The 26,799-nt window shown below is 48.2% G+C and overlaps 1 pseudogene across 1 annotated transcript in view; it reads right to left on the bottom strand.

Annotated features, from left to right (window-relative positions):
• Positions 1-26,462, bottom strand: part of LOC307195474 (small ribosomal subunit protein eS1-like) — a 39,837-nt pseudogene extending 13,375 nt beyond the window's left edge. The window contains exon 1 of the transcript in view: positions 26,360-26,462. The product of the transcript in view is annotated as a small ribosomal subunit protein eS1-like (transcript). The remainder of the gene's footprint in view (positions 1-26,359) is intronic.
• Positions 26,463-26,799: the final 337 nt, after the last annotated feature.

Here is a 26,799-nt window from a genome sequence, read left to right as displayed (position 1 = left end):
TCTGGTTGCACCTCAAGACTCCACAGGAGACTTTGGGTTCTGGATCACAACAGGCCTATCTACCTAGAAACTCCAGAAGATTCTGGACCTGATCCAGTATAGCCCGCAGGCCCTGGGTCCGTCCTGGGAGTTGGGGGGCAGGTGGGCCCACAGCAAGCAGTCTCACGTTGGGACCCCACGGCCCAACTGCTTGGCCTGACTGAGACCCCACATGGAGAAGACCCAGTCCTGAGGGGCACACTGTCAGCAGTGGAGACCTTCAGGCCACAGGACACGTGCATCACGGGAGGATCTTCCTGCTCTGGACTATAGGAGCCGCTGACATTGTACCCAGCAGGCAGGAGCAAAGCACCCTGCACCCCCCTGCCAGGCACTTTGTCCTAGGTTTTCTTGGGAAGTGGCAGCTGTGGACGAACCCTTTCACTTTGGGTTTCTCCTCAGTTCACATTTCTGCCTGCTCCTCAAAGCCCTTGAAAAGGCAACCCAGCTCTTTCAAAGCACTTCTTTTTAGGGCCGGAAAATTCTAAGACATGTCAGTGACTGCCTGCTGTTGTCTTGAGTGTTTAAGACTTGATCTGGGCCCGTCGTAGGAATGGACTTCTGCCCACAGAGGCTTCCTACTGCCTCTCCTACCACCCGGAGGATGTCTACGGGGTATACGGGGTGGAGGCTAATGCTTGGCTCTTGTTCCAAAGATTTTCTGGTAGTCTCAGAGTTCAGCAGAATTTTCAGCAGTGACATTTGGGCTTCACCTGACAACATGAATGACACGGTTTGAAAGTGAATAGTGATTTAAATGAGGCTTATACACACTTCTCTGCCCTGGGATCTCTAGAAGGAGAGTTCCTCCAGAAAGGAATCTAACAGGAGATGATTATATAGCTTAAAGCGAGTCTCCTGGACAATACTTGCCATCTGATGTACACTGGATTTGGAGGTGAATCTCCTTAGGCTCAGGGCCCAGCTAGGAGATGGTCTGAACCAGCCTGACCCAGGGGTGGACATAACCAGCCAAGCTTCACCTGTGCTGTGCTCCCTCAGCATGGAATTGTCCACTCGACTCACTAGCAGAGGCCCAGCGCAGAGCCCTGGAATGGGAAAGGCATGTTCCCGGCAGCCAGTGACTGGAAAGTGATCTCTATGCACTAATTAGACCGAGCAGGACAGGGCTGTCATTAGTCTCCACTTTGTAGATCAAGAAGCAAAGGCATTGAAAGAGCAAGTAAGGCACCCACTGCCGCAGGGTGAGTCAGCAGTAAACTGGGCCCAGCACACAAATTTTGTGCCTCTGGGCCAGCCTTCGGCTCTGCCTCGGCCTCTGTGGTCTCAGAGAAGATGTCTCCTGACTTATCCATAGCAAGAGTTCTTTGTGACACTCATTCCGTGAATCCTGCCCTAACACTCTCTGTTCTCCTCAGGTTTGCTCAACAGCCTGAGGCCCTGCCTTCCTCAGTCTCCCTTCACACAGCCCTTTGGCCGTCTCGCGGGTTGTCCAACTCCAACTGGCCTCTTACAGACTCGTCCCAGTTGGCCTCCCCACTCACTCCAGCACATCCACCAAGTGGTCCCCGTGCCCTCGGCCTTGGCCATGGTGGCAACCTCCCCACACAGTGTGGCTCAGAAACACAGCCCTGACCTGGGGCTCCCAGGCTTGTTTCCTTCCCTTACTGCTTCTGTCACCCACACTGGTCTCTCTGGTTCCTTCAGCTACTCCCTGCATCCTCTTCCTCATTTCTTTCTCTGCCTGGAAAGCCCTCCTCTTCCTGTACCATCTAGGCTCTTTCAGGAATTCAAGGCCCCTCCCAACTCTTCAAGAACTCCTGTTTTTCCTTCTCTGCAATGTCTTCCTGTACTGCCTGAAGAAACATCGTGGTCTCTCCAGCTGCCATTTGCCCCCAAATCTGATTTGGCCTCAACTCTCTCACCAGTATCTCAAATTTATATTTAAGGCGATGTGATAGGCAGAATTCTAAAATGACCCAAGATTTCCTGTTTCCCGACTTGCGTGCACACCCTGTGGATATGATGGATTTTACCTGTGTGATTAGATACGTTTTATAGCACATTTGACCTTAAGGGAGATTATCCCAGTGGCCCTGACCTAATCATAACAGGGACCTCAGTCCTATAACCACAAGGAACTAAATTCTACTACCAACAAGAAAGTGCTAAGAGTGCCCTGTTTCTCCAGAGGCTCCAGACAAGAGTTCAGCTGCGCCAACACCTTGATTTCAACATTGTGTTACTCTGAGCAGAAGCCCAGGCATGTTGTGCCAGCCTTCTGATTTATAGAATTTAACTGTGAACTAATAAATGGGTATTGTTTTCAGCTGGTAAATTGGTGGTAATTTGTCATGGAGCCATAGAAAACTAATACAGGTAAATATTTAATTGTGTTGGAGTTGTGGATTTTCCACATTTATCCTGGCACCAGGGTCTCAGGTCAGTAGCTACAGCCACACTTGTGTTGATGTCAGTCTTAGGTTGTAGACTCCCAGCAGGAGAGCCTGGCCACCTGGTTCCCTCTGAACATAATTCAGCAATAAGGGGGATTCTTGGTTCTCAGCACTCTGCTGCCAACTCCGAGGCAAAGATGAACTTGGCCTTCCTGCCCTCAGGGGCTTCTAATATAGCAATTGGACAATCACTGAAGGAGTCTAATACAAAGAAGATCAAGGCAAGGGAAATCACATCCAGTATGTGAAATCAAAAACTTATTAGAGGAAGTGACATTGGACCTGAGCCCTGAAGGCTGAGTGGTGTTTTACTTTAGGGATGGAAATAGGAAACTGAGTGAATTCTTAGAGAAATAGCATGTTGGACACTTGACACATCAGGGGTAGTGTGAGTTAGGACAGAAACAGTATTCTGGGTCCCCAGTGTGTGAAGGCTCTTGAATCGTCAGGTGTAGTGTGTTTGGGTGATTTGGTGAGGAATTAGGGACCAAGGAAAATTTGGAGGCTGGGGAGGGATAGAATCAAGGTGGACTGAGTATGTAAGATGGATTAAAGTAGAGGCAGGTAGGAGATGGGGATTATTTGCAACCATGAGGGAAGAAGAGGTAAAAATTAATCAGAGCCTGCATCGTGGCTCTGGCAGTAGGGACAGAAGGAAGGAGGGAATGTCACAGTCACTGGGGAAGATAGAAATTCCACCAACAGAGCCACGAAATGAACATAGCATCCAGCACAGGTCCATCCATCAGTCCCACCTTCCTCCACTCATTCCAATATTTAAGATGTATCGTATGTCTCCTCTACCCAATAATCTGTCCCAGGTGCTGCCCCAAAGGCAAACATCACTATATGTGAGGAAGTAGGAATGACTGTGAGACACCACAGACATGGTGCCTACCAAGAGACAAATGGTCTAAGTCCTGTAAGAGAAGCGTGGCTGGAGAACTACAGGTTCGGGAGGGAGGAAGATGGCGTCCAGCTGCAGTCAGAGTCTTCAAGAAAGAATGACGTGGAGTCACTGTTTAACTTGTAGGTGGCAAATTTAAAAGGAGAGGGGTCTTTGCATCTCTCCTCTAAACTACCAATGAAACTTCACCTCATCCTGGTACACACACACTCACGCACGCACACTCACTTAGCTGGAGCCTGCTGAATCGCGCCTCACAGTGACAAACATGGTGAAACAGTTATTCCTGCACATGCTCAGTTGGGTTGTTCTAGAAGACAACTGGGTAGCCCTTTGGGCCATTCCTTAGACACTGGCTTCCTCCACCCCCCTCCCTGACTGACTGCCCAAGCTGTGGTGGTTATCATGACCATACAGGGTAAGAGACATACAGCGTCGTTTTTGTTCAGCCACCACCAGACCAGCCGAGGGCCGACTAGGCTCTTCCTCCTTCCCCCTCGGTTCTGGGTAAGCACACGTCTTCCACCCTTACTTTAAAGGCAGACAATTTGTTTTTATCATTTGCCAACACAGCTGAGGATGATTATTAATTAATCAAAAACACTGACTTTTAACTTCCCACGCTCTCTCCAGAGATGCTCCAGTGACAGCCTGCATCTGGACTTCAGAGCTGTTTAGATAGAAGTGGGCACCATGCAGCAAAGATTTGTTTTCTTCTGGTTTATTCTTTTTAAAACACAACTCTAGCTTAATCCCATTTAGCCAGTAAACTTGATTTTTAAGGTGGTCTCATTTTGTGGGATTTTCTGCTGGTCTTTATACAGCTTCCTTTGAAACCAGAAATGCTGTGTCAGGATTTCACAAAAAGGAAAATGTAAAGAGCACATTTTCTGTTCATCAAAAGCTCAACCCGAAGCACACGAGCAGCATGTTTCCATGAATAACGAAACACCACTGTCCTCCTCTGCTGGCAATCTTATGCAGTGGTAGTGCCCACCAAAGTCAAGGTCTCGGCAAGGAATACCTAACGGCTTCTGAGAGCAAGTTTGAAACGTTACAGTTGTAACATCACAGCAAAGGATGATCTGATTCAGTGGGCTGAGGTTTAAGCAACGGAGTCTTTTCCCCCTGTTCTAAGATGGCGCTGCTGGGGAGCCATCCTCCCCTCTGAACTTGAGCTTTGTGGCTACACAGTGGTTTTCAGTGAAAAAAGAAAGGGGCGGCAGAAGATAGCTTGCCTCAAATTACACATCAAAGCTGAATGGCCACCTCTAGAGTGAGACGGGCTGCGCTCTGGCTTCATCACTTGGCAGAGGCTAGAGTAAAAACTCCGATGCCTTTTTAGGAGCTGTACCGACGGATAGAAGATTTTAAGCAAAACCAAACTTAGGAGGCAAGTGGGCTTCCCTTCCACTTAGTGAGGGCCACATCTTCAGAATCTCAGATACCTGCAAGGAGTGTGTTGTCTTGTAAGTGCAGAGGTGCCAGCTTGGGAAAGGTGTTTTGTGAAATGCGGAGCAAGGGCTCCCCCTCCCCACTTGTGACTGTGCTCCCCTTCCGGCTGCTTCTCTTCCTCATCCTCGGTGACCCATGTTCCCAAAGCCCCCGACTCCTTTAAGACAACTCCTGGAAGCTGTCTTGCCAGTGCTCAAACCATCCAGGCTTTGTTTCTCCTCTTTGCTCTCCTGCCACATGTCTTTTTGTCCTTGCCATTGTTCCTTAGCATCTCCACTGGAGGTGTGCAAGGGGGATAAAAGGGGATAAAAACTCCACGTTGTCACAGTCCATTTGCTTCTTGTCGACAGCTCTGCTAAAAGGCAGAAGAGGAAGCTATTGCCCAAGATAAGAGTTTAGATAAGGTTTGGGAATTATCTGTAAAATTCACTTATTTGTGGTTACCCTCCCAATCACCTGAGGATAATGGGGGGGGGTGTCTTTATCAAGCACCTGTTTTTAGGAAGTTAAGGGCAAAATTCTTCAGTCATTTCTAAGAGCTGGTCAAAATAACTGGAGATAAAACTAGCATACCTACTTTATACCTTGTATCCACTCCATTGTTTAGCTCTCTGGAGTCGGCTGACTTTGGAAGTGGAGAATTTCCTATCTCTTGTTGGTCGGGGAAAGAATTTAACTAATTCTCAGGTTAATAGGGGTCCCTCGCAGCCCTGCAGTTCTTTTGAATGGCTGGGAAGAAGTAAATTGAATAGATAAGTGAGGGTCTTTGATTACAAGTAATAGAAAACAACTGAAACTAATTTAAGCCAAAAAGGTCAATTTATTATAAAGACTCAGCAGAGGATCTCATGGGACCCAAGGACCAGGCCTCTGCAAAGGGCTGGGGCTGATGCCTGGAAGGCTTTAGGATTCTTGGTCCATCTCTCAGCACCCACCTCCCCTTTAAAAAAAAAACTATCCATCCTCTTCAGTTCTCTCATTTATACCTTAACCCCCCCTTGTCCTTCCCTTTGCCGCCCATACACAGGGTAGAGAAAGCAGAGCTGACCCAGGATCCCAAATTTCCACTTTCACAGGGCCAACCAGCAAAGAAACAAAGACCACTCTCTCTCTCTCTCTCTTTCTCTTTTTTTTTTTTTTTTTTTGCAGCACGGCATGTGGGATCTTAGTTCCCTGACCAGGGATTGAACTTGCACCTCTTGCGTTGGAAGCACAGAGATTTAACCACTGGACCTCCAGGGAAGTCCCTGAAGACCGCTCTCTTTTGGCACTAGTTTAAAATTCTCAAGAAAGAGCATCTGATTGGTCCAGCTTGAGAGCTGTATCTGCCTCTTGCCCAATCAGCTCTGATGGGAGGGTGGGGTCATGGGTATAAATATGGCTTCTGAGTCAGCCAGAGCTAGTGCTCAGAAAAAGTGTGTGGGTGATGGGATAGGATCACTCAATATTTAGTAATCCAACAAAAGAAAAGGGCCATAGTACCTGTTCTCTTCATACAATCTGGAGAAAAACCTGCACATGTAGGAAAACAGACAGTTAAAATCATTTAGTGCTAATTACTGTAAGGATAAAAAGCCTGATTAGAATGAGCTCTTAGGAAATAACCAAAACGGCCCATCTTCAGTTGAATAGATAAATACATTAAGGATGGGCATAAAATGGAACCCACAACACAGCGGTGAAAATTAATGAGCTACAGCTACACAGTTTAGTATGGATGAATCTTGAAAGTATAACGATGCATGAAAAAAGCAAGGCACAGAAAAATACATCCAGATGTTTTCACTTATGAGGTTCAGAAACATGCAAAATTGGACAATATATTACAATGTAGTCTTACTTATGTGTATGGTAAACTATAAAGAAAAAAGAGAGAATGATAGACTAAATTCAGTATAATGGTCACTTATGTGGTGGAGAATGAAAATGTGCTCAGGAACAGATAAACGCAGAGCTTCAAACAGGTTGGTAATGTTCTATTTCTTAAGCTGAGTGGTAGATGTGACAGCATTAACTTTATTATGATTTAATCTATACTTACGTACTCTTTTTGTTCATATGATATACTTTGTAATTAAAAATATATATAGGGCTTCCCTGGTGGCGCAGTTGTTGGGAGTCCGCCTACCGATGCAGAGGACGCGGGTTTGTGCCCCGGTCCGGGAGGATCCCACGTGCCGCGGAGCGGCTGGGCCTGTGAGCCATGGCTGCTGAGCCTGCGCGTCCGGAGCCTGTGCTCCGTGGCAGGAGAGGCCGCAGCAGTGAGAGGCCCGCGTACCGCAAAAAAAAAAAAAAAATATATATATATATATATATATATATATAAAAAAATGAACGCCATTATGCAAGAATTCTAAGGAAGCCATTTCCCTGTCCTGGGTGATGGCCAACAGTATTGTGCTCACCTGATCAGGGGACGATGGTGAATAATTCAGTTTGTCAAGTGGTTTTCTGGTTTCTATCCATGTGACAACCACCCTGACAAGGAAAGTGTCTGGGGTGGCCCATCAGCACTGTGACCTGGAAAGTGCCTGAGGTACAGCCAGGCTTTTCTTGGGTCGTTTGTCCTGACGTCAAAGCAATTACTCATCTCTACTCCCAGCTCAAATGTCCCAGCCATCTCTACCCAAGAAAGTTACCTACCTGCGGCGAGCATTTCCATCAAAACACGATTACAAACTGGCGGTTTCTTAAAAGGTTAGACATAGAACTACCATATGGCCCAGCAATTCTCTTCCTGGTGTATATCCAACAGAATTGGATAGATACTTGCACACCCATATTCATAGCACCATTATTCACAATAGCCAAAAGGTGGAAACAACGCAAGTGTCCATGAACAGATGAATGGATAAAGAGATATGGTACATCCATACAGTGGAATATTATTCAGCCATGAAAAGGAATGAAGTTCTCACACATGCTACACATGGATGAAGCCTGGAAACATTTGCTTAGTGAAATAAGTCAGACACAGAAGGATAAGTATTGTATGATGCCACTTATACAAGATACTTGGCATAGACAAACTCATAGAGGCAGAAAGTAGAATGGTGGTTACCAAGGGCTGGGAGGAGGGGAAAGGAGGAGTTATTATTCAACGGGTACAGAGTTTTTGTTGGGGATAATGAAAAAGTTTGGGTGTAGATAGCATAGTGGTTAAACATTATGAATTTTTTTTTTTTTTTTTTTTTTTGCGGTACGCGGGCCTCTCACTGCTGTGGCCTCTCCCGTTGCAGAACACAAGCTCCGGACACACAGGCTCAGCGGCCATGGCTCACGGGCCCAGCCGCTCCGCGGCATGTGGGATCTTCCCGGACCAGGGCATGAACCCGTATCCCCCACATCGGCAGGCAGACCCCCAACCACTGTGCCACCAGGGAAGCCCAAATTTGCCAGTTTTTTACTGTTACTGAAGTTTGGGTCCGAACCCTGACAGAGTTGAAACCAAGAAATTTCCATTTTGATTTTGTGAGTGATTTTTGCATTCTAGGGAAGAAGGACATTAGCTCTTGGAGTTAATTTGTCCTTTTGTTCTGGAAGAAACGCTTTGATGAGGCTTTTCTTTTCTTTGTAAGTCATCAGGTATAAGGCTAGATGTTATGGGACAACCTTCCAGGAGAGATGACCTATCCTGGTCACATGTGATGGAGCAGTGCTTTAGTGAGAAAAAGGAAAAGGTAGTGGTGATGAGGAAGACCAGTGGCATGTGGGGCTGCTGATATCTACTTGAAGTTTCTTCTTCTGCTCTGTAATTCCCTGGTGTTAGGCTAGAGTCCTCAGTAGATGCTGTTAAACTGTTGTTGTTTTCACTGTGCTTTGGAAAACTGTGAGGGTCCTTGGGGGAAAGAGAGGCAGCTGGTGCTGACCAGGAGGGGCAGCAGTGAGAGACAATAAGAAATAACCAGGGGCTTCCCTGGTGGCACAGTGGTTGAGAGTCCGCCTGCCGATGCAGGGGACAGGGGTTCGTGCCCCGGTCCGGAAAGATCCCACATGCCGCGGAGTGGCTGGGCCCGTGAGCCATGGCCGCTGAGCCTGCGCGTCCGGAGCCTGTGCTCCGCAACGGGAGAGGCCACAACAGTGAGAGGCCCACGTACCGCAAAAAAAAAAAAACAACAGGATGACTCTGGGGACAAGGACATCCTCCTAGGGAGTCCCCAACCGATGAGAGGAGGAATGGGGACATAGCTGGATTTTGTTATGGGTTACTCAGGAGAGGGTAGCCTGCGAGGGCTGGAGAATGTGGGATGTCCAGGCTACACGCACTCAGCCACAGGAGGAAGTCTTTCTGACACTGTCAATTTAACATTTAACATTAGCATGTAAGTAACATGCTCTGGGTGTGGACTCATACCTGGGGGAGTCAATGAGCCCAACAGCCCTCTAGCTGTGTTGTTATCATCCTACCCACTTGTCTTCATCTTTATTTTCTGTAGATTGTTGGGGTTTCTTTTTAATTACAAAAGTTATCTGTACTCCTCATGAAAATCCAAATGATGCAGAAGCCCATTGGAGAACATTTTGTCAAGTGTTATGTTAAAATCGAGATGCACCAGGCCTGTGGCATTTGCCAGATCTCTTAGGCAGGGAGGTGCTTGTTGGCTTGGTATGCTGTCTGCCTTCTTGTTGGCCCTGGCTCCCTCTCCCAGCTCTAGAATGTGGTTCTGAGGTCCATGACCATAAGCATCCTGAATGAGCAAGGATGTGGGCAGACACTCGAACTAGTAGGAGAATCACATTTGCTTTTAGGTTCCTCAAGGTGGTGTTGTCCCTTAGCAATTGTATTTGAGGGCCTAGCTAGGGTTTTATGAGTGGCAATGGAAATAGCATCTAGAAGAATATTCTGTTACTTTATATGGTAAAATGTAGACTTTTAAGTTTTATACAAAGGTAGTAGAGATCTTTTGCTTTTAACTGCCTTACATCCTTTCCCTCTTCTTTTGCAAACAGCACCCCAATTTTGGGGAACCACTCCTTTCCCATACTTGACCCCAGTGGTCTGTGAGGGGCCACCCCTATACCCTGGCTCTTTGGATGAGTGTGTGACCTAGGCCTGAACAAGAGTGACGTGTCCTCCTATCACAGTGACCTCAGAGAGGGTCAAGCGGTCCAGTGGGCCAGCCATGGTCAGTCCCAGAACTTTTTGCCTGTGTTATCATTAAAGAAAGGCTCTCCACCTGCAGAGCTGCTCCACTGGGGGAAGTCAGCCTGAATTCAAGTGGCCATCTTTGTCCCCACAGATGAGCCGTGAGCCAGGCTGAGAGATGGAGAAACTCAGGTGCCAATGACATCGTTTGCTCATAGGGGTCCAGCTGTATCTGAAGCCATCCCTGAAATTTTCCATCTAAACCAATTTGAATGGAGTTTCTGTCACTGACAGCTAAGAGGCCAGAATAAGTTTATCCTTTTGACAACTAAAACGTATCTACTTGGAGAAAATAACTGGATTGGTAGTTGTATTTTGTTTTTTCTATATTGAATGTATCAATTATTAGACATATGATGTATGAGTGGAAGAGACCAAATGAGCCTGTTTTCAATTATTGTACAAGCAATATTTGGAGTTTCTTAAGTTCATGAGAGTTTTATAATACTCAAGCAACAATTGGGCAAGGTAAACATGAGGAAAGGTGATTCCCATGCAGTGTCCAAGTTATTGGAAAAACATCTTCAATTCTTTAGTTTATGACAAGTTAAGGCAACTATCCCCATCAACTCCTTAGTTCAAACTACAAAAATGGAGGAGGCAAAGAAAGGAAGTATAACAGACGGAGTGCATGACATTAAATGCAATTAAATGCATTAAAGGCAGTTTTGGGGAACACTGCCTTTCCTCACAGAATGGACACAGCACCACCAGTTCTTGTCTGTTTTAGATGCTGTCACTCACAGCAGGTGACTGGTAGGCCAGTGCCACACTCAGTCTATCGTTTTTTCCTGGACTTCTGGGGAAATGCCTTTTCTGATGTGTGCGTATAAGTGTGATTTTCTTAAGTCTTCGTTGACTGACAGGTATGATCCAGACCTCAGACTGAGAGACAGGGAAGCCTACATCAGGTATGATATGGAGTCCTTGTGTGGCCTTGAAAAAGCCACTTAACTTCCTGGCCTCAGTTTCCCTGTCTGCAAAACAAGGCTCATAATCAAAGTCTAGATGCCTCCCTGGGCTGCCGTGTGCATTAATTACTATTTATCGGGCAAGTGGAAGTTGAGCTGTGTTAATTATTATTATCATTTCTGGGTTTTTCAGCCACGTTGAAGCCGAGCCCTTGCATTGTTTTTAGTTCCTGAGATCTGACAAGGTATAGCCCCAGGTGGTGAGAAGGGCCATAAATCAAGGCTGTTATTAATTAGCAGATTTATGCATGTCTCACCACAAGGGACTGGCCCCGGGAGGCTCTGTCAGCCACAGGCTTTGGTGCTGGAGTTCCAGGGCAGCCCAGAGACCCACAGGCTTTCCTAGAACCTCGTTCGAACAGAGCAAGAGTTGTGAGGCTGCTTCCACGCTCCTGTCCCTCGCCTCTTTGTGTACCTGCCATTTAATTTACTAAGGAGTCTGGAGATCAATAAGAGACGCTCAGCCTGTCATTAGACAGGGTCCTAAATTGCAAGTTACAGGTGGAGAAGCTTCAGAAGTGTTGTGATCACTCATGAAGAAAGATGACTAATCGCTTTCTTCTGGTCACTTATTTGGCTGATGACTTCGGTTTCTACTCTCTAAGTACAACAGTTATCAGATTTCCATGTAAGTAGGTAGCTGACAATTGGCACATCCAGCTTCATGGACTACGCTTGTGGGTTGACCTAGTCGCAGATGCCTCGTTGTGCTTTTCCCAGAGTCATTTAAACTTCAGGGCACGGGGGAAGGAGAGAAAGCTCACCTCACCCCACCTGCTGCCATCTGCTTCCCCACTCAGGATCACTGCTGAGTGTCTGGGAGACACTGCACTTTTAATCTTTCGCAGGGAGGTTAATCTCCTCATATCCAGTGCAAGTTGGATAAACAGTACCAGCAAGTTTGGGTCTTGGCCACGTGTAGAACCCTGGAGTTTAGAAAATGATGCCCAAATCCGTGGGCATTCTGAAGAGGAGAAGGGGTGAAGCTGACCGTCCAGGGCACAGATGCCACCTATATCCTGTGTCATCTCACTTGGCAGGGGCTGGAACAATCTGATTTTAGGAGAATCCTAAGCCCCCTGGTGAAGCACCATGCTTACCCACCGAGGACTGAATCCCATTGTCCAAGTGCAGATCACGTCCCTGCCTGTGTGCTTGGCATCCTCGTCAAGGGACATGCACTGATTCATAACCGTCTCCTTCCAAATTTAGTTCTGCATGTTGATACCATCCCCCGACTCTTCACCCCACGTGCCCCGGTCCTCACTTTCCCCAGATCTGCAATCCCCTGGTGGACAGGCAGGTCCCGCCTGGCTCTTCCGTCTGCTCAGCACGGCAGGCAGACAGCAGGGATAGTGGTGAGTGCTAGTTAACTAATTACTGATTATAAAGCACTTTGAAAACATAAAGAACTAGATAAATGCCAAGTATTATTATTATTAATGATGAGAAGGCTGTTTAGTCATCCTTTGCCTTGAACTCAGCTCACTGCCCCCACTGTGGCCGCAGGCTGATCTGTGAACTAGGATGAGAGCCCTCCTCCTCTCTGCAGGCGCTGTTTCACACTGAGTCAGTGACCAAGGTGAAGGGCAGGGGCCAGGAAACCTCTCCTCGTCTCCCACCTGCTCTCGAAGCACTGCCTGCTTTGCGGCTGTCATGCTAACGTTTACCGAAAGCCAGGCTCTGAAACTGCCGCCCTGTTTCCCATTCACCTGTTTGGTAAGTTCGCTGATGTTTATTTGATTTCTTGATTACGGTGATTAGAACGTCTCTGTGTGAGGGCAGGATGGAGCCCAGAGTGAAGCCCTACTTTCCATTTAGCGGATGGACTCACTTGTTCACGTGATCTGATCATTCTCTCTTTTACGTATTTTTAGGCCTGAACTCTTTTCTAGATCTCCTATGTACACGTGCTCGTTGACAGAGTAGCTCTGTGTGCTGGGGAAGGCAGGTGGTGTTTTCCCCATTTTACAGACATTAAGGCCCCAGGGCGTCTAGAACCTAGTGACAGGGCCAGGGTGCACCCAGCTCTCCTGAGCCCCAGACTGAGCAGTGCCCTCGACACGGGCAGTGATTGCAGCAGACTCCAGACACCTGGCAGGATATGCCAGAAGACACTGAAGAGGCTCCCTGATACATTTGCCCGAGGCGAACCCTCTCAGGAGCACCTGGTCTCTGGGTGCTGACCGAAGCCCCAGCACTGTCCTGCCTGAGGCTTGTGGACCCAGAATCTGACATCCCATAGAATGGCAGGGCCAGAGAGGTCTCAGAATCCGTCTGTGTAACGCCCTCCCTTCACAGATGACGAATCTGAGATCCAGTCAAACTACTGGTCCAAGATGACAGAGCTGGTTGGGGAATGAGGCTTGAGGCTGGCCTTCCCACTCTGCAGCCTGGCTTCTTCCTCAATAGCCATTTGTAATTCAGGGTGGTGAGGTTTCAGGTGGTGTCATGTTCTTTTCTGTATTTTCCAAAATTTCCTTCTGAGATGATAGAACTAATCTGAAGACAAGTGATTGCTCTATGTGAATAACTGCAAATGTGGAGTGCTGCATTTCTCCTCCCCAAGCACAGAGCTCTTCTTGGATCGGTAGATGTTCTTTCAGCGGAGGCTCAGAGGGTGCAGACATTGCTGCTTATCTTAGCCCTTTGAGCTGCTGTAACAAAATACCACAGTCTGGGTGGCTTATAAACACCAGAAATATATGGCTCCCGATGGTGGAGGCTGAAGTCTGAGATCAGGGTGCCCACATGGTCGGGGAAGGGCTGTCCTCCAGTTTGAAGACTTCTCTTTGGGTCCTCACATGGCGGAAGGGGTGGGGGCTGTGTGGAGGCCTCTTTTTATTTTTATTATTTTTTTAAATTAATTTAATTAATTTTATTTATTTTGGGCTGTGCTGCACGCGTGCTTTCTCTAGTTGCCGCGAGCGGGGGCTACTCTTCGTTGCGGTGCGTGGGCTTCTCATTACGCTGGCCTCCCTTGTGTAGCACGGACTGTAGGCATGAGGGCTTCAGTAGTTGTGGTGTGTGGGCTCAGTAGTTGTGGCTCATGAGCTCCAGAGCGCAGGCTCAGTAGTTGTGGTGCACGGACTCAGTTGCTTCTCGGCATGTGGGATCTTCCTGGCCCAGGGCTCGAACCTGTGTCCCCTGCACTGGCAGGCGGACTCTCAACCACTGCGGGAGGCCCCTTTTTAAAGAGAACTAATCCCATTCGTGAGGACTCCACCCTCATGAGCGAAGCACCTCCCAATCCTAACACATTGCCCTGGGCATTAGTATTTCAACATATGAATTTGGGAGCACGCAAACCTTCAAACCATTGCGCTGGCTGTCTTCTGCCAGCTTAGTTCCCCAAAGGAGGCATCTCAACAGACCTACTACTTGGTTCTAGGTCTAAACCCTCAAAGGTGGGGCTGTGTGGCCTTGGGGTTGGGAGGGACGGTTGATCTGCTCCTACAGCCGGGGGTGCAGCCTCTCCTGACGGGGCCACTGCTGCTGTGAGGACAGCCTCAGAAACCATTTGAAGGGCCCTTCGGTGACTCTGAGATCCAACTAACACCACACACTGTGTGCGCCCCTGACCAAGCTCTGTGGCCCAGTGCTGTGGCCTGAGGTGCTGTGGGATTTCTTTTATTAAATAGTGAGTTTATTACATAGCTCCGTTTTTAAAAGTTGCAGCTTCAGAATACATTGAAGGCCAAATGTGCATCGAGAATGCAGGCCTGGCCTGGAATGGAGCTAGAAAGCAGAGCAAACCCCGGCAAAGCCTCGGGTTCCACCCTCTCCTGCCCCCTCTCAGTTCAGAGCAGCTCCGTGAGTGAGGCCACAGCCCTGCTCACAGCGGCGGGTGAGGTGGGCACTGACAGCAGATTCGATTCTCCTCATGTACTTTTGAGCAGATGCTTTATCCTGAAGAATTCAGGAGCATCTGGAGAGAGCAGAGGAGAGACAGCATCCAGAGGAGAGACGCCAGTGGTGAGGCTGACTCCGGAAGAGGCATCCGACCTACTGGTCATGGGGAAAGTAAGGCAAGCATGTCCCAGAAAAATCACCCCCACCCCACCCTGGAGTTTTCTGGCATGAGCTATAGCATAATTCACATGGCCAAGTGATACAAAAGAAAAGTAGCTTCTCAGATCTAGAATCATCACTCAGCACAGCCATCCCTCTCTTCCTTTTTCGGCAGAGCGAACATGAATGGAGCACTTACGGCATGTCGGGCACGATTACGTACAGTCTCTCATTTAACCCTCACATCAGCTGAGGAGCTCACTTCTACAGATGAGGAAGCTAAGGCACAGAGAGGTTAAGTGGCCTGCCCAAGGACACACAGCTAGTATGTGGTAGAACAGGCATTTGAACTGTGTCATCCAGTCTCCAAAGCCCGGGCTTCCATCTCTTTGGTATTTAGAGACCACAGTCCCATCCACAATCTCTGTAATTAGAGGTTTCAGTGGAAGTAGAAAATATTTCAGGATCTCTTATGGTGAAAGAATTGCCCAAGAAGTGTTAGGAAGGCCGAGAGGCCAGTTGAGTCACCTGATGGGGGATTTCTTCCCAGGGATGGTGCTCTTGGTGAAAGAAGGAAGCACACAGAGGAGCTTTGCTGCTGAAGAACAGGATCTGAGTGGGCGTCTGTGTGGAGCCGCCATGCTCAGGACACAGAAAGCCAGGCTGGCTCGGCTCGGCGAGAGACTCGCGCAGAATGACGTTAGTTGCCCGTGCTTTGAGCCCCTCAACGCCATTTCCACTTCCATCAAAATCCACTTACAGACACTGCTTTAGTCAGTTGGACTTTACAAGCATCAAGGCATAGATGCTGGAAAAAAGGGATTTCTGAAATGCTACCCCATGTTTGAAAGGTTGTGTGCAGGCCGTTGTGTCGTGTTTGGCTTTGGCTGGACCTGGCCGACTCCCGCCCCCCAACAACATTTAACAAGCACCTTCCAGAAGACGCAGCTCTGCATAACCTCTGCTAGGAATTCGGGCCTCTGCCCTGAATATTGGTCCTATTTCACATGTACCTCATCAACCTGATAACATTCCTCCCAGCTGAAGAGTCACGTTGGTGGAGTGTGCAGGGCAGGGAAGCTCAGAAACACAGGACCACAGGACTTAACTACAGAAAGGCTTTCATCCGAGCATCACAAAGCACTGGCGGACAGTAATTAATCCTCACAACACCTGTGCCCGGAAGCTGAGTGATTACCTGGTGTTTATAGATTGGGAGGACTTCAGGCAGCGCCTCCCTCGAGAAGCTGAGACTGGATGGTGGGGCAATCCTACCTCTGAAGTGGGGGAGAGGCAGAGAGGGCGGCTCAGTGGGTGGAAGCCAGGCCCGTGTCACCTGGCCACCTTTCCCTCCCCAGGACACACGTTCCCCAGTGCACACTTACTGTGGCTGCGAGCGGGGGAGAGGGGGTTAAGAAGATTCTCAGAGATTCAAGAAACCAAAGGCGGGGTGAGGAGTAGAAGAGAAAGAGAATGAAAAGCAAAAAATAGAGCAGGAGGAGGTTAGAGGTTCTCTCTGACTTCCTGTAAGTATAATCCGACTGGCCACATGTGAGGGAAACCAAATGTCATGTGAAGCAGTGCAATTGTCACCCTCAGGAGGTGGGCCTTGTTGGGCGAAAGGTCAGAACAATCCCTTCTCTAGCAAAGCAGAAGTCCCAATGCTATTTTTGGAAACTCCTAGAATTTGCCACCACAACATGGTATGAGAAGAGCCAGAGTTACAGTTCATCACCCTGCAGTGCAGCGTCACCCTTCTCTCCACTGTGGCCGATAGGCTTCTGAGAAGTGATCAGAACAGATGTTAGTAAAGTGCATCACACCTCGAGCACACTGGGGCTCCTCGTGGTTACAGGACTTGGCGGGGAGGATCAGGGCAAACAAGTCATGACCCCCCTGAGGCAGCGGTTGGAAATGTGGGCTTTTTAGTTCTGCTGAGCTGAGCTCCAATCCCAGCCCCGCCTCCCGCCATAGCTGGGTCACCTCGGTAAGCGGCTTGATCTCTTTGAGCCTCATTTTCCTCATCTGTTAATTGGGGCTAGTCATGCCCTCCCTCCTGGGATGGTTGGAAGAGTTACCTGCAGGGCTCCCCTGGTGGCGCAGTGGTTGAGAATCTGCCTGCTAATGCAGGGGACACGGGTTCGAGCCCTGGTCTGGGAAGATCCCACATGCCGCGGAGCGGCTGGGCCCGTGAGCCACAAGTACTGAGCCTGCATGTCTGGAGCCTGTGCTCCGCAACAAGAGAGGCCGCGATAGTGAGAGGCCCGCGCACCACGATGAAGAGTGGCCCCTGCTCGCCACAAGTAGAGAAAGCCCTCGCACAGAAACAAAGGCCCAACACAGCAAAAATAAATATATAAGTTAATAAAACAAAGGACTAGTCTTTGCCAAAGAATGATTGAAGTTTAAAAAAAAAAAAAGTTACCTGCAATAATACTAGTTCCTAATAAGCATTCAATGAACAGCAGCTGTTATTATGTTCTTACAGTTTACATATTGGTTTGTCTTTACTGAAAGGACACCTCCTGTAGATGACAGGAGCGAATGAGAGCACTGTTTCTTTAGGGTTCTAAAACACACCATTCCTCCAAGCTGGTTCAGAGTACCTCTACATTCCAAGTCTATGAAACATGACTGATTTTGCTTGGCCTAGAACACCCTGGCTTTTCATTCCCTTGGGACGAGCATGGACCGAGATGACGGCCGGGACCATCTGGGGGCTGATCCATCCAGTCATCTGAAAATACTCCCATGGTTTTTCAAGAGGACCAGCATTATTTCTCTTCTAATAGAAGATGTGATGCAATGACTAAACCTGTCTTAATGCCCCCTTGGGAATTTGATAAAAGTCCTCGTCCTCTCCCTCTCAAAAAAATGCCAATGCACACAAAAGTTTACAGAGTCAATTCTCGTTCCTTGTGGTGGTTATGTTCTATGACTGCTAGGAATACTGAATTCACGAGTGTGGACCCACTGCCCCTAGGGAAGATACAGAGTTAGGGTCCTGCCAGCCTCTGCTCACAACATTTTCATCAACTGATCAATGCATAACTTTGTGTTACGTGTGGTTCTGTTTAAAGACACCTGATTTAATAGAAATTGATTCATTAACATTGAACTCACAGCCAGCACTCCAGCGCTGTAACTCATGCCTGAATGAAGCTTCTCTAACACAGATTTCCTCTGTCAGGAACATCACAGCCTTCTTGCCCTTAGGAACACGAGGCAGCTCTGCAGCACTGTGCCTGGGGCCTTTTTAAACAGTGAAATCACTAACAAAAAGTATAAGAGGCGCATAACATGGAATTAAATAGACTGCAAAGAGTCACTTGTTTACAGTGTCAGGGCCAAAACAAGGAGACAATGTTGCCTTGGTCAACTTTAGCTGAAGTGTGCGTATTGGATGACTCAAAATTTTTGCTGCACTGCACAAGTGTGTGTCTGCAGATGACTACAAAAGCACCAAGAGTATTGATCCTGGGATTACAAATAAATCTTAACAAGTAGATGAATTTGCAAATACAGAATCTGCAAATAATAAGGATTGACTTATATCGTCTCCAGGCATTCAACCCATGGAAGCCAATTCTGTGGTACCTGGGGCAGGGTGAAGTGTTTTACCTTTCGCAACCCGTAGGAATGCGTCTAAGCCAGGAACAAGTAAAATGTCTTTCGGTATAGGTATGGGCATCCCTTACCAGACGTTTCCATTATTTTCTTCCTTGATATTTTATACCTCTGGACTATGTTCAAGGCCAACAATGAAAAACCTAGACTTTTGGGGGGGGGAAATGAGCATATTATTATAGAAAGTAAAACTATTTGGTGCTTTCTTTTTTGGGGGGGGGGGCGCGGTACATGGGCCTCTCACTGTTGTGGCCTCTCCCATTGCAGAGCACAGGCTCCGGACGCGCAGGCTCAGCGGCCATGGCTCACGGGCCAAGCCGCTCCGCGGCATGTAGGATCTTCCCAGACCAGGGCACAAACCCGTGTCCCCTGCATCGGCAGGCGGACTCTCAACCACTGCACCACCAGGGAAGCCCTATTTGGTGCTTTCTTACGTTTATTATTATTGGCTTTAGCAGTGAAACGTTTATCTTTCTCAAAAATGTCTGATTATAACTATGTGAAAAAATACGCATATGCAGAAAGATTGGGAGGAAACAAGAGAAAAATGAAAGCAGTTGTTAGGGTGGCAGAATATGAAAACATTTCTCCTTCAGAAGGTGCTCTTCAGTGTTGATGTTATGTGATCTCAGACATAAACTGGAGAAAAAACTTCAATTAAAACAATATGACCGGGAGTAGAAAAATGACCAATGAAAATATATTTAAACACAGGGGACTTAATAATCTTTCATCATTTGTCCTTTGGAAGTTAGTTCACATTGGCAAAAAAAGATTGTTCATTCCATGTTACCCACCATTTCTGTTCTGCAGCATTCTCTAAGGTCCATGCTATTCCTCTGCAGGGTGGATTTTAATATTCTAAGCCCTTTGGATGCTTTCATTCCTGCAGACACATGATGTTAGACAGAAAGTAGAAGACCAGAAGTCAAGATGTAAATGGCGCAGGTAACCAGCACATTATCAGGTATCTCTGGGAAACAGGAAACTCAGCAACAAGTGATTCTGTGAGAACTACCAAGGAGAAAGTCCAGAGAGAAATTGCCAGCAGGCGTGCCAAGTGGCCTGTATAAGGCAGATTGGCCACAGGTGCGACCTACAGCCTTTGAGCACAGAATCTGATGCAGTTCATGGGAGCACATGCCTTAGTAAATTTCCCCCTGAAGGCCATAGCCATCAGCCAATCCAGGATTTACTGAGCACATTTAATATGGCAGGCTGGACAACATGTGGCGGGCACCAAGAAAAATCAGACCCAGGCCTTGGCCTCCAGCCACAATCTGCTTGCGAAGACAGGATTCGGTCACGGAAGGAGCCCTGGGCTCGATGGGCGCCCAGCGCTGAGCTCCCACTGGTGCCAGACCAGGCCTAGGCTTTTGGGACACACAGTGAATAAGAGAAAGTCCCTGCCTTCAGTTGCTCAGATTTTTGTGGGGGAGACAGACAATAAACATGAAAACAAATCAAGAGGACTGCTTCCGACAGAGATGAAGTGCTACGAAGAAAACCAATGGCAGTGTTATAAAAAGTGCTTGGCCTCTTTGGGGACATAGCACGTGAGCTCAGGTGATGGGAAGTCAGCCAGCTGCAGCAAGATCTGGGGGGGAGATTTCACTGGCAGAGGATCTACAGTATGTGTGGCACATCAGGAGACCAGTCCAGAGGGAGGAATGACGCCTGTAAGGAGGGAATCCTCCAGGGGGTGGAGGACATGAAGTAAGGTCGGACTCTATTCTGCAGGTCAGGGCTGCCTGCTACTCCCTGCCTTTGCTCTCGGAGCAGATATTGCTAATCTAACCCGGCACTCTCTCCCACCAGGCCCAGGGGCAACCTCTCAAGCAGACACTACTAATCAACTAGAACTGAGGTGTGAGTTAAAGACTATTTGTCACCAGCACTATAAACAGTGGGAAGCCTTTTAAAGGGTATGAGCAAGAGACTTTCAAAATAAAAGGAGTGTTTTAAGAAAGATGAATCCAACCATGATATGCAGGCTAACTTGGAGGGAACTGAAATGAGTGTTCAGCAAGGCCACTCAGAAGAGAATATTAATTGTGGACATTTATTAAGCACCTACTATGTCCTAGCACTTTACAACTTTATCCGTTTTTATCAACCTCAGAAGGCAGATATTATTGTTCGTTTGAGCAGATAAAGAAACTGAAACTCAAAGAAGGAAAGTCAGTTGTTCAAGTGGAGAAATGGAGACCTAAGTCTTTCCGTTCCAAAGCCCTCTCTCATTTCCCTGTGGAACACTGATATTCTGAACGCAGGTCAGTAGGAATTTGGATGGAAAGATATGAGAAACATAAAGGAAAAACTAGGGGGAGTTGATGCAGGCAAGGGTAGGGTCAGAGATGGTGGCCACAACACAAGAAACTTGGTTTGGGTTGCGGAGAACAAAGTGTTGAGTGACACACACAACGGTACTTGGGAGGAGCGGGATGGGAAGTTGGGGCTGCAGGGCATATTTTTAGTTGTTTTATAAGCTTCTGCATTTTTTTGCAATAAGTGTATAATTTAAAAAGTTAGATTATTTAGAAATCTAAGTCTTTTTCTCCTGGGTAACTGAGAGATGCCACTGACAGAATTCAGGAGACGCTAAGTTTTGGCTTGGGGTTAGGATAATACATCTGATTTAGACCCATTGATTGAGGCACTGGTGGGACAGCCAGGTGACAACGGCCCGTAGTGTTTTAGTTCCAATTCAGGATTCAGGGACATTTGTGGTTCCAAGCTCTGACTCTTCATTTTGGAATGCGGCCAGCCTAGGCCATCCTGTCTGCCACTAGGCTAGCCACTCAAATCAAAAGCTCAGGAGATCCATGGCAAACCTCCAGCGCCAGCGTGGCACCGGAGCTGGACCCAGAACGAGGAGAAGTGACACCGCTCTGGGCATATTCTTCATTTGTTCACAGTTCCCAAGACTGCTCCTGGCAGGGCGGTTGGGGAGGGCAGGAGAGGGACCCCCTCTGGCATCCCTGGCCCCAGCAAAATGCTGGCCCTCTAGTCTAGGAGCGGGCCCTGGCCAGAAGACAACTTCCTGGGGTACTTAATCTCTCCGTGCCCTGTTTACCTCAAAGCAATGGGGTTGTGAGCAATGGCTAATAAAAAGAGCCCTTTGACAACTAGCAGTTCCCATAACCACAACCATAACAAGAACAATCATAATAATATGTCCAGGAAAAACAACAGTCCACTGAAAATTCGAGAGTAGATTCCTGAGGTGGGAATCAGATGCCCCCATAATCATCTTACTCAAGATGCTTTTTAATAGAAAGTAATAACCAGAAATGAAACCATCAACATAATATACGCCGTGTCATAAAAAATAATCGTCGGGTCAGCCAGCCTCCCTGGAGCAAGACTTCCCCTGCCTTACTCCTTCGTTGCCAGCCTCGGACTTCATTCTTTACCGTCACTTAGCAGATACCTGTCCTCGGTGTCCGGGCTTTCAGAATCGGAGCAGAGAGCGCCCAGTAGGCCGATACACATCGTCCCAGCTCCCGAGCAGCGGGGAAGCTTTGAACTCTGGGAGTGGGCCGTTTCCTCGGTGGGAGAGAAACGACTGGAGCCAACCCAGGATGAACGTGTTTCCCTCCCGTTTGTTTGCCAGATGTGTGGCTTTCAAGCAAGCTGGCCTGGAATGGGTACATCGCTAACATGGCTGGGGTGGGCCTCTGGGTGGCACTGCCCCACACCGCAAGACTGCGAAGTCTCCCTTGGGCTCTCAAGAAGTCAGTCAAATGGTCCTTTTCCGACCCCCAAAGCCTAAATATGTATAATTTCTTTAGAAATTGGCCTGAAACCCAACAGCTGCCTAAACGTACCAGCTGTCTGAATGTGCTAATGGACCCTGGCCCTGGAGGAACCCAGTGGGTCATGCCCTGCCAGGCCCACACCATGTGCCGTCTTCACAGCTTATAGGCTGACACTTGACCCAAAGTCTCGGTCACAGTGGTCAATGTCCTGTGACCCTGGAACTCTACGTTCATTTTAAAAGGCCTAATTCTAAAGCATCACTTCACACTGTGGCCTTGAATGGAAAATTCCTGCCAAGCAGCAGAAGGCAGATCTTGTGGTTTCAGGGCGTGAAGCAGCACTTTTACCTGTGGCGAGATCCCCTGGCTGAACCTGTGAAATGTGGAAAGATCCCAGTTCTCTTTAGGAAGCAGCAGCCCAAGTGGGGTGGCCCTGCCCTGCATTACTCAGTCTCGAGGTTGATTCATTTCAGTGATACAGACAGTGGGGGAGGCAGGCAGCCACTGCCCATTACCCACCTCTCTGTCGCTTCGAATTTAATCGCTTAGAGTCATCTGACATAATTTGGATCGTTTTATAATGTGTTATTTCAAATTCTATTTACGTAAGCTGAAGGGGGGAGTGGACACCCCCAGCCCCCAAGGCCTCGTGGCTAGAGACAGGGCACTGGCCATGTGGCCCAGCTGGGTCTTTGTGCCAAAGGAGGCCCACTAGTCTGCACTTCCCCTTGGGTTGTTGAGTGACATTACTTTCATCCCTAAGGATAAGTCTCCCTGGTGCAGTTGGTGGCTCCTTCCTTCCTTGGCAAGCTCTCCAGCCCAAGGTAGACAGGAGGCCCCAAAGTCAGCAATCCCTCCCCGCCAGACTCTGGTGTAGCGAATCCCTTCTCACCGGCCTCATTTCCTCCTCCTCTCTTGGTTCTGCCTGGGCCTGTCATTCTCTTCCCTGACCATCCAGACTCCTAACAACATGACTTAGATTTACAAAACCTCAGAATCTCTGAACCGATAGAGGCTTTCACCTCCCTCTGCCCCAACATTTCTTCTCAACCGGAAGAGCATTTATTCCGCTCAGCTGGCACCGGGAGGGGCAAGCATTGGACATTGTCCCTTACTTTGGCGCCCAGTACTAAATTCCTGTGGTTAGTGCCCGAGAGGGGCCTCCTCATTTGGTGCCCACAGTGTCCGCAGCCTGGTGACACCCCAGCATCTTCCCAGAGGGGCTCCATTTGTGATGCCTACTATGGCAGCCAATAGCTACCTTGGCAACGTGGCTCGTTCGCAGAAAAACATGCTGTAAGGGTAAAGCAGCAGACTTCTAAGACTTAGAGCAACAACAGCAAAAAAACCCCTCAAATATCTCATTAATAATTTTTAGATTGATTATATGTTGAAATGATATTTTGGATACATTAGGTTAAAGAAAATACTAAAATTCTTTAGCCTGTTTCTTTTTACCTTTTTTAAAGTGGCTACTAGAAAATTTTAAATTACACCTGTGGCTCGCACTGCATTTCTGTTGGGTAGCACTGGGCTGGGCTGGCTACCATATGCCATGATTCTATTTACGCTGATACTATTTGTTTACCAACTTTTCTGGTTATTTTTATATTTTCCTTATCCTTTCCATTTCCCCTTGCTCTTTGCCTTCCTATTTTAATCTCTTGTTCCTCCATTCACTCACTACCACATTCCCACACACATTTCCCCTTTTCTTTTGTCTTTTTCCAGCCTCCCCCAATGGCAGGATTGCCACGAATTATGGAATAAGAAACAGCAACGGCAGCCACAAAGCAGTGTTTTGGTAGAATAGCCACCTCCACCCAAATCCTCTCGAAAAGAAACTTATCTCAGGCACCAGCCATTACTTCACAGGGCTCCTGGGCCCACAACGCCACCCCTTAGCCCTTTTGAAATAGCTCGAGAATGTGGCCTTAAGGCTGACCCCTCAAGGGGTGATTTCCACCCACACAGTGAGGATGGGATTAAGGGGGAAAGTTATAAAAAAAAAAATCCTCCCTAACTGCCTGATTAGCTTGTATTGTAGGTCCCTGGAGACTATGTTCTTTTAGGCTTTAATTGCTATCCACGCAGTGGCCCCCGAGAAACATGTTTATTACTGTGACTAGTATTAGGCCCAATATTAATAATAGCCATAATAATCATCTGTTCAGCCGGAGTGAGTAAAATATTCCACGAGGGTGAGATGTACACCCATTAACTCAGGGCACTGGAGTGTGTGTTTGGAAAATGAGCTCTTCTAGGAACTAAAGGATACTTGAAGTCCTGACAGAGTTCATGGCAAAGGCATGTACCGCCAAGCCATGCTTCCTTAACTCCGGGTGGACAGGTACGGCTCTCAAAATCACCATAGATGCGTCCATGCAACCCCATTTCTTTGGTGTATTAAAAACAGCTCCAGGGCTTCCCTGGTGGCGCAGTGGTTGAGAGTTCGCCTGCCGATGCAGGGGACACGGGTTCGTGCCCCGGTCCGGGAGGATCCCACATGCCGCGGAGCGGCTGGGCCCGTGAGCCGTGGCTGCTGAGCCTGCACGTCTGGAGCCTGCGCTCTGCAACGGGAGAGACCACAACAGTGAGAGGCCCGCGTACCGCAAAAACAAACAAACAGCTCCAGTGGTGTTATCCCTTCTAATGCAGTAGTGGTTGAAAATCCACCTATGGGACTCCCGATTCTGTGACAGTTCCTGGGGAAGTGGAGGCAGGAGGTCCAGAGCGATGCTTTCCTCCTGGGGTGGCCTCCTGCACACCCTCCCTTCTCCTGTCCATCAGCCTCGCCCCATGCTCATCTTCCTGAAACATGGAAGGCTGCATGTGATCCTGTGCTCAGAAACTTTCCCTGAGCTTCTGTCGTCTAAGTCCCCCACTCTGGTCTCTGGTTCCGCCTCTCACTTCCCTTCCCAGCACTCCGCAAACGGTTCAGCCAGCTGGTGGGTCATTTGTTCATTCCTCAGCCAGGGACTGAAGGCTGAGGATGTGCCTTGAGTTCTCCTAGGCTTTGAAGATGCAGACAGACTCCATTCCTACCCCCTGGAGTCTACTGTCTAGTGAGGAAATAATTACACAAATCATGGTTTTCCTGGAAACTATGAAGGTCAAGTACAGAGGCTGGAGAAGCCTATCTCAGCTCTCCTTAAGCCTTTGATCTCCACCTCCAGTGGAGGCTCCCGGAGGACAGTCATGTGGTTACCTCCCCAGGAAGTCCCCCCCCCCCCCCCGCCACGTGGCTGAGCAGGAGTCGGTGCTCAGGGAATTCCAGGCAGAGCTTATTGGTGACAAAATATCAGGGGCAGGCAGGCTCTTTCCAGCCATGGACTCGGTGCTTTTCTGTGTCAGTGCTCAGTGGTTCAGGATTCAGAAATGCCTGGCAGAGCAGCAAGAGAGAGTCCAGGGACCCCTGCCAGGCTTTGTGCAAAGCGTCAACGGTAGGACACTTCCTGTGAATTCTTGTCAATACTGTAGATATGATTGTACTCAGTAGAGCACTTTGAGGAGCAACACACTAAAAAATATGTATAGGACTTCCCTGGTTGCACAGTGGTTAAGATTCCATCTGCCAATGCAGGGGACACGGGTTCGAGCCCTGATCTGGGAAGATCCCACATGCCACGGAGCAACTATGCCCGTGCATCACAACTACTGAGCCTGTGCTCTAGAGCCCGCGAGCCACAACTACTGAGCCCACATGCCACAACTACTGAAGCCCGAGCGCCTAGAGCCCGTGCTCCACAAGAGAAGCCGCAATGAGCAGCCCACGCACCACAACAAAGAGTAGGCCCCGCTCGCCACAACTAGAGAAAAGCCCACGTGCAGCAACGAAGACCCAACGCAGCCAAAAATAAATAAATTTATTAAAATAAATTTTAAAAATATATATATTTTAGACCTTCTAGCAAGACCCTGCCCCCAAAAGGGAGGGTGACAATCACTGAAGGTGAAGTGATGGTTCCTCCCCTTTGTGTGGCTCAGACTCCACCCAGAAGGCATCAGGAAAGTGAGCATATCACCAGGGGAGTTTGGCGGGTGATGCCCGTCAAAGTCACGGTGTCCTGCCCTCAGGTTGTCAGCCAGGAGCGTGTGGAGCAGGAACCAGCGTGACACTGTCGTCATCACCCCGTTACGTCATCCAAGTCCACGGGGAGTTTCTGTGGAACCAGAGCCAGTGAGTTTCTTGCTCGCTGCTGGGAGGTGGTTCCTGAGTTACAGTGAGCACCATCTTACGAAACCCCAGCTTGGTTTCCTCTTCAGGTGGACTTACCGGCCTTGCCGCAGATTTTATTTTATATTTATTGATTTATTTATTTTTAACATCTTTATTGGAGTATAGTTGTTTTACAGTGGTGTGTTAGTTTCTGCTTTACAACAAAGTGAATCAGCTATACGTACACATACATCCCCATATCTCCTTCCTCTCTTGCCGCAGATTTTAAAGAGAGTCTCTCAGGCT

The sequence above is a fragment of the Stenella coeruleoalba genome, assembly GCF_951394435.1.
Source record: "Stenella coeruleoalba genome assembly, chromosome: 12".
NCBI lineage: Eukaryota > Metazoa > Chordata > Mammalia > Artiodactyla > Delphinidae > Stenella > Stenella coeruleoalba.
This window is presented reverse-complemented; position numbering and strand designations above follow the sequence as displayed.